At 33.6% G+C, this 6,109-nt stretch overlaps 1 long non-coding RNA gene across 1 annotated transcript; it reads right to left on the bottom strand.

Annotated features, from left to right (window-relative positions):
- Nucleotides 1–20: 20 nt before the first annotated feature.
- On the bottom strand, nt 21–6,085 carry LOC107103321. The gene is made up of 3 exons (XR_001482176.1): nt 5,806–6,085; nt 5,299–5,426; nt 21–1,138 (listed from the first exon to the last, which is right to left on the bottom strand). It is a non-coding gene; the product is annotated as an uncharacterized LOC107103321 (long non-coding RNA).
- Nucleotides 6,086–6,109: the final 24 nt, after the last annotated feature.

The following is a 6,109-nucleotide window of genomic DNA, read 5'->3' on the forward strand; positions in this document are numbered from 1 at the left end:
AAAAAAAAATAAAAATACGTACAATTTATTTTTACAATTAACTTTAACGCAGTATCCAAAATGTATACATAGTATTTATATACATAGTTTTCTAATCGAAAATAAACACAGACCATTGCACTGTCGACTCCTTCATACAATAAGGTTAGTATTACCATGTTAAGCTGGAAGTAAATGCAAACACCATCTTAAAATATACTTGGAGTTTGATATCTGGAGAAACTCAGTTTTTAAGTGGTGTTTGTAAACCAGCTTTTCCTAATGATCATATTGGTGCATAATAATAGAGATTTCCTGACCCAAAACTATTTTGCACGTAGAGGTTCTAAGTTGAACGTGAAACCAAATACATTGGCATTTACTTAAAGGTGATTCATATTAAAGTCTATCTTTGCAAACCTTCTCAAATAAAAAAAAAACTTTTAAAAACTGAGTGAATTGAGAAATTTAGCTCACAAATCATCAAATCTCTGTCCAGCTGAATTACATGGCATTGGAGGCATCATGGTTTGGTGGTACGTTACATCTCAAAATCAATAACAGTGATGTAAAATTCTAAAAAAGATATTTTCAAAATATTTGTAAGCTTTGAAAATGTTTTGGAAGACTTCTGACTTAGATGCTTTTTTATAGAATGATTACCAAAGACATCTCAGAAATCTGGGAACAGGAAAGGATATGGGATTGTTTAAAACTCTTAAACAATTTGCCTTCAGTTTTAAGTGATTTTCAATGTTTATACAAAATTCAAATAACAAAAAAAAAAAAAAAAAAAACAAACTATATAACTTTTATTTATTCTATTCTACACATGATAAATTTAACAATACAATATTTACAAAAATACAAACACCAATTCACTGTCACTGTCTCTTCTTGATTTCTTTCTGACCCACTCTTATAAACAAACAGTTTATAAGTTTTTCAGGGGGAGAATTTCTTGAAGAGGTGTAGGAACTGACATGTTGCATAACATGCATCCCTTTTGCTTCAGTGGTTTATGGTTTAAAGAGTTTCATGCATGGCATTGTCCTGCAGTCTTGCATCATTAGCGCCTGATCGTTCCTCGCATGTCCTCATAAACATCATTGGTATTTTCAATGCGCCGTGGTTTCACTGTGTTTAATGAGGTCTTGGTCTGGCAAAAAAAGATTGTCAGCATGTTAGATTGCTTTGAAACAGAAATGAAATATATACATATTGCATTGGTCAACTGAAAGATGTTTGGAACAAAAGGTAAAAGTTCTGAAAATTCATCTAATAAATGTTTTGCAATTAAGATATTTGCTCAAGAGCAACAGTGTGATTAGGGTAGTTGCAGGACTTTATGACGTTGACCACAATCAGCTATTTTAAACCCTGTTTTAAGAATTGAAGTGCAGACTAATGCATTCTAACTCATTTCAAAGCAAGAGAAGTACTGTATACATGACCCAGGTTTGTTATGTAAAATCATAACAGTGTAATAAAAGCTGTTTAAAGGAAACTCCACTGTTTCTGTTTCAGATTCAAACTATTTCTTTAGCCTTAAAGGTTGTGCAGACCTTTTGTCTGATACTGATTTGCATTTCTGAGTTTTCATTTTAACACAGCTTATTTCCTCTTCACATCAAAGTGTGAAAATGTTGACTTTTGCAGTACAGTCTCAGCATTAACTGGCAGGAAGCCAAGATCAGCTCATGATTTGAAAATAATAAACCCATTAGGATGTAATCCAAGAGGCTGTTTGAACACTTAGTGGAATCTGTTTTTTTTTTGTTTTTTTTCTTTGTTTTTTTTTTTTACAATAAAAAGTATGATACTTCAAATTAAGGCTTTTTTTTTTTATCAGATCTGTTTCTCAATTCAGCAGATGATTATAGAAGTAGATTTCCCACGAAACAAAGAAGATTCCACTTTGACATTTGACATGTCCCTTGTAGATATTTTCTTTTTTTTTCTGGCCTTATATTGAATTTTGTTTATTTGCTTTTTTAGACCCCTAACTGTCAGAATATTCAGAACATTCTATTTGCTAATATAAAATATCTATGTTCAGGATCAGTCGTGTTAGGTTACTGTTACAGGTCAGTGCCTTATTATAGGACAAACAATTAAAAAGGCATAGTTGTGGCATCTTACTCTTCCAGAGAGTTTGTTTAAACGGCAATTTTGGAGGAAAGAAATTGACTTTTTTGTGTGACAATAAAGTCTGTGTGTGAACAAACAACACTGAGGAAATTGCTTGCTAAAGAAAAAAAAATGTAGCTAAGCTATGTGGTGAGGCTGAAGAAACATTCTTGTTATATATTTAGGTTTCCTGTCATGAAAAACATGGAGTAAAAGAGAACCTGCTCAGCAAATGGCCTAAAACCCAAACCTAGAAATTACCAGACAAAGTGTAAAGTGCCAGGAAACCCTGAGCAACATATCATAAACCATCATGCTAAACTAGAGGACACTCCAGCCTCTGAGAACTGATCCAATGACAGCAACCAGAAATACACTGTGACAACAAAAGAAGATGCAAAACCCGACTAATTACTTTAACTAATCCTCATTACAGCAAGCTTCAGTTTACTGGATTTAACCACATCCTAGATATTTAGGCCAGAGTAGCGATACCTGTATTTTGTATTTTGATTGTTTATTATATTTCTCCCAAATTAAACACGTATTTGGTGACTTTAAAATCTTGAAAAACTCAACAAAATTTACAGAAAATTGTCCCCTGTCTGAAATGTATGTATTTGAATGGAATCAGAAATGGGCATGGCCAAATACCTCAACAGCGCCCCCTAAAGTGAGATTGGGAAAACCAATCTCACTTGTCAATTGGAGGAGTGGCCTAAATCCCACAGGAAGACAGTCCTTTCGCATCAAAGTTAAATTTTTTGTTTTTGTTTGTGTCAAACTTGAATAAACTCCTAAAGATTTTAAGCAAGCCACATTGCACTTAGTCAGCATGCAAATAAGGCATTTGAGATTTAAAGTGATCAAAATCGTGAGGTTTTGAGAGTTTTGAACAGGAGTGGGCAGACCCCAAAGTTAGCGTTCTTTTCAAGCAATTTGATGTTTAGAACTTTTTTCCAAAAAAATCTAGATCAAATGAAATTGAAGTTTGGTATTATTGATACCCTTTTGGTTTCTGATGATATCGGCCGGCCAAATGGTGATATCATCAAAGCCCTAATGCCTGACAGAAAAATGTCACTTTTTTCATTTGGGAGGGTCCCTTTCTGACATTTTTAACCCCATCTAATTGAAACCAGGTCAGAAGGCAGATAACATGTTGGTCTAAATTTGTTTAAGGCGAGTGTTTGGATGTTAGTTCAACCCCACACAAATATAATCCAGTGCAATATTTGGTAGTGTGGCTTAATATCTCTACATCGCCCCCTGGAAACATTAAAAGAACCAGCCCCAAGCCATGCTTATACAGAGGATTATGAAACTTGGCACACATGTGTATGCCTCCTGGATCTTCAAAAAAGTATCCTGTGGCTATGGTCCAAACAACACAAAAAATCAGCCATTTTGGATCAAATGTGTCATTTTCTCTCAGTTACTGTTCATATTGAACTCCTTCTTTTGAGTTTATATTTTGAGTTACAGAATTTAAATTCACTCTACATTGTCCTTAGGCATCGGTTTTCAAAAGTTATGAAAATTATTTTTTTTAATCAAAGCATGCGGTGTCAAAATTGGTCATTTCACCATAACATAAAAGGGGAACCTTGGGTCGTGCTTTGACCGAGAATGATAAACACCAAAACCTATATATATATATATAAAAAAAGTCTCTTTGAGCCAAATCCCTCAGGAAGTCAGCCATTTTGAATCAAAGCCACCCGTTTTCTTTTTTACCTTCATTACGTATCTGGGCAAACTCCTCCTAGAGCTTTTGAGCTACAAACTTCTAACTGACTGAGCCAAGACTTGAGGTATTAGGGATTCAAAAGTTATCAAAAGATTTTTGCTGTGACAAAGCTTGTGGGCATTGCCAAACTTCAAATTCGGATATCTCACATTCAGACATCTCAACATAGACAAAATCAAAGCAGCAACCAAGCCATGTTTTTATTAAGGATTATGAAGTTTGGTAAACATGAATATACCAAAAAGACTCATAAAAAGGTCTGATGAAATTATGGCCTAAACCAAAATCTGCAATTTTTCCTTTACTCGTTTCATATCATAGCAAACTTCTCCTAAAGCTTTTGAATTACAGATTTCATATTCACTCTGCATAGACTTTAGACATATGGGATCAAAAGTTGTGGAAATACTTTTCTGCATCAAAGCATGTGGTTGTGGTCAAGCATCAAAGTCTGTCCTCTCACCATACAACATCATGGTGTTAAAACCTAATGCAGTAGATTTTGGTTTTAAACTCATCCATAGTTTACTGTAAGGTTTGATCTACATTGTCTAGGGTTAGTGGACAAGATAATTGTGTAATATGTACAGGTCCACAAAAATTATTATTTTCTCAGATCCTCACATCCATTTATATTCGTAACATTACTGTGATGTCCTAAATCAAAATGAGATGGAGAATTTTTAGCTGTTTCATCAACACACTAGAAGTTCTTCCCAAAGACTTTTAATACTATGAACTCATATTTTAACCTTCCTTTTGATATTCACAATGACATGAAAAGTTAATTTAGTCTTTATTAAATGTGCTTTGTGGTTTTAAAATTGCAATCCTATATTTTCCAGCACACACGATGTATTTTGTTTTTTAATTGTCTTCAGGAAGTGTGTACTACATTTTCATTTTGCATTAGAAGCTTTATGAAGCGTGTTAAATAGGCCATCGCCAAGAATATTCAGCATTATTAGGATAAGACTTCAGGTAGAAACAAGAAACTATCAAATTATTTTAAAAACTCGACAAGAAATGGAGCTGCTTTCTGCACCGTTCATTCTTATATACTTTATACATAGTATAAGTAAAAAGATTTTCAAAGTATTCTAAATATTTTTGCTGTTAAAAGTATTAAAAAACATATTTGAATTAATTTTTAAGTTAATGTAATAGAGTACTGTTTTTCTATATTTTTCATTTTATAGAGGGAGGTAATTTGAACAAAAAAATAAGAGGAGGTTAGTAAATTCTGTCTAACTATATAACTTTATAGTTGAACTTTCAGTTCAACTATAAAATGTCATTCATGGTGTGTGAATGACATTTGCAAACAACATGTCTGACAGAATCAGGACCATCCCCAGAGACCCAAGCAGCAGTGGTGAGTGAAACAGAAACAGTGAACTTTTAAATATAAACAAGAGAAAAAGCAACTGAACTGTTACCTTTTGCATGGTCCTACAGATGACTACCAGCATGATGATAAGCAGGACGCCAACAGCGATGACAATATATACCACGGTCATGTTTAGATTCGGTTGTCCACGTACATCTTCCTTATGTGGCTTACTCCCTTAAAAAGCAAAATAATATACTGTTTTCTCCACAGTAAAAGTAAAAGTATACAAAATGACAAGTTGTCTAAGTCTAAAACTTTAAAAAATCTTTTTTTTAATGGATGTCATTTTGCTTGTAGTATCTGTTTTCTTTCTATCAGAATGTTCAAACCAGCCAGACAAAAAAGATAGAATAGTAATAAACACAATGTGACAATCTTTGTCTGCAAAAGTTGCGTTAATCTGTGTGTTTGTATCTAAAACCAATTCGCTGAAATTAAGCTGTCTGCAGGTAGTTCATATCTCTATTTACACGTCATGCAGGATTATATTGTAGCTGATTAAGGTTTGTTGATCTACAGTGGAGGCAGTAAAGTAGAAAAAAAAAGAACTCACCAGCAACAACCAGCAGTATGGATCCCTGTCCTTTTTCGGTAACTTCTGTATAAGTAGCACTTAGTTTAGTATACATACACCAGTATACATCCGTGTCATTTTCATTCAAGTCTTTGATGAGAATATCCACATTTAGGGATTTTCCATGTGTTTGAACTCTATGTATCATTTCTGTATTAATAGTTTCCTTTCCCGTGTCTCTGTGTTTAGTAAAAATTATAGTCTCCTCGTTGATGCCCTTTTTTAATTGCAGACTTTCATAATCAGAACTTGATTTGCACTGGATTGTGATGGATTGTCCAGG

Source organism: Cyprinodon variegatus, unplaced genomic scaffold (assembly GCF_000732505.1).
Source record: "Cyprinodon variegatus isolate N-32 unplaced genomic scaffold, C_variegatus-1.0 Scaffold1422, whole genome shotgun sequence".
NCBI lineage: Eukaryota > Metazoa > Chordata > Actinopteri > Cyprinodontiformes > Cyprinodontidae > Cyprinodon > Cyprinodon variegatus.